Below are 2,819 nucleotides of genomic sequence, written 5' to 3'. Positions count from 1 at the left end.
ACAATGATCCATGCCCTTTTCATCACAATGCTCCAAGACCCCTGTAATCACAATGCTCCATAACCATGTCATCACAAACTCAGTGACGCATGTCATCAGTATGCTCCTTGGCCTTCTTCTCACAGTGACCCATGCCCTTGTCATCACAATGTTCCAAGAGCCCTATAATCAAAATGCTCCATGCACCTTTTCATCAGTATGCTCCATGAGACTTGTCATCACAAGACTCCATTTTTTTCTCATCACAATGCTCCAGTATATTGCTATCACAATGCTTCACGAACTTGTCATGAAAATTCTCAATTGCCTTTGTCATCATTATGCTCCAAGCCCTAGTCATCACAATCCTCCATTACATTTGGCATCACAATGCTCCATTCCATTTTCATCGCAATGGACCATGACATATATCGTAACAGTGCTCCCCGACACCTGTCTTCACAATACTCCATGACCTTCTCATCACAATGCTCCATGCCCTTGTCATCACAATGAAACATGTACACTGTCATCACAATAATCTATGAAACTTGTCAGAAAAATGCTCCTTGCCCCTGTCATAACAATGCTCCATGACCCCTGTCATCACAATGCTCCGTGACTCCAGTCATCACAATGTTTCATAACGTTTGTCATCACAATGGTCCATGCCCGCATCATCACAAGGCTCTGTGACATTTGTAACCTCAATGTTCCATGAGTTTTTCATCACAATGCTCCGTGACCCTTGTCTTCACAATGCACCATGCCCACTGTCATCACAATAATCTATGAAACATTTTAGACCAATGCTCCATGCCCCTGTCATCACAATGCTCCATGCCTTTGTCATCACAGTGCTCCATGAACCCTGTCATCAAAAAGCTCCGTGACTCCAGTCATCACAATGCTTCATAACGTTTGTCATCACAATGGTCCATGCCCGCATCATCACAAGGCTCTGTGACCTTTGTAACCACAGTGTTCCATGAAATTTTCATCACAATGCTCCGTGACCCTTGTCATCACAATGTTCCATGACTTTGACAGAAAAATGCTCCGTGACCCTTGTCATCACAATGTGCCACACGCTTTTCATCACAACGGTCCACAAATTTGTCATTGCTATGCTCCATTATCCTTGTAATCACAATGCTCCATTGCACTTTTCATCTCAATGCTCTATGAACCCTGTCATCACAATGCACCATGCCCATCATCATAATGCTTCACGCTATTGTCATCACAATGAAATCAGTATTCACCATGACCACTGTCATCAAAACACTTCCTGACACCTGACAACACAATGATCCGGGACTCTTGTCATCACAGTGCTCCATTCCCTAGTCATCACACTGGTCCATGACCCCTGTCATCACAATACTCCATGTACATTTTCAGCCCAATGCTCCATGACCCTTGTCATCAGAATGATCCATGCCCTTGTCATCCCAATGCTCCATGACCCCTGTATTCACAATGCTCCGTGACGCTTGTCATCACTGTGCTCCATGACACCTGTCATCACAATGCTCCATGCCTTTGTCAGCAAAATGCTTTATGAACTTTTCATTACAGTGCTCTATGTGCTTGTCATCACAATACTCCATTACTATTGTCATCACAATCCTCCATGAACCTTGGGACTACATTGCTTAATTCCCTTGTCATCACAATGCTCCATGCTCCTTGAAATCATAATGATCCATGACCTCTGTCATAACAATGCTCCAAACCCTTTTGGTCACAATATTCCATAACACTTGTCATCACAATGCCCCATGACGCTTGTCATCACAATTATCCATGGTTTTCTTATCACAATGCTACATGACCTTTGTCATCACTATGCTCTATACAATAGTCATCAAAATGCTCCCTGACACTTGTTGTCTGTATGCTCCTTGAACCCTGTCATGACAAGGCTCCATGCCGCTTTCATCACAGTGATCCATGCCCTTTTCATCACAATGCTCCAAGACCAATGTAATCACAATGCTCCATGCACTTGTCATCACAAAGCTCAATGACGCAAGCCATCAGAATGCTCCTTGGTCTTCGCCTCACAATGATCCATGCCCTTGTCATCACAAAGTTCCAAGACCCCTGTAATCACAATGCTCCATGCCCCTTTTCATCAGTATGCTCCATGAGACTCGTCATCACAAGGCTCCATGGTTTCCTCATCACAATGCTCCAGGCCCTTGACATCACAATGCTTCACGACCATGTCATGAAAATTTTCAATGGCCCTCGTCATCATAATGCTCTAAGCCCCAGTCATCACAATGCTCCATTATATTTGTCATCACAATCCTCAATACACTTGTCATCACAATGCTCCCTGACACTTGTCGTCAGAATGCTCCTTGAAACCTGTCACGAAAAGGCTCCATGACTTTTTCATCACAAAGCCCCATGCCGTTTTCATCACATTACTCCATGCCATTGACATCAAAATACTCCACAAGCTTTTCATCAGAATGTTCCATGACCCTTGTCATCATAAATCTCCATGCACATGTCAGCACATTGCTCCCTGTCCCTTGTCATCACAATGCTCCAAGCCATTGTCATGACAATGCTCCATTACCTTTGTCATCAGAATCCTCCATGACACTTGTCATCACAGTGCTCCATACCAGTGTCATCACAATGGGCCATTACATATGTCAGCACAATGCTCCCTGACACATGTCTTAACAATAATTCATGACCTGGTCATCACAATGCTCCTTGCCGTTGTCATCACAATGCACCATTCAAATTCTCATCGCAATAATACATGAAACTTATTAGACAATGTTCCATGCCCTTGTCATCAAAATGCACCATGC

Source organism: Mesoplodon bidens (assembly GCF_964165515.1).
Source record: "Mesoplodon bidens genome assembly, contig: HAP1_SCAFFOLD_53, whole genome shotgun sequence".
NCBI lineage: Eukaryota > Metazoa > Chordata > Mammalia > Artiodactyla > Ziphiidae > Mesoplodon > Mesoplodon bidens.
Note: the sequence above shows the minus strand (reverse complement) of the source record.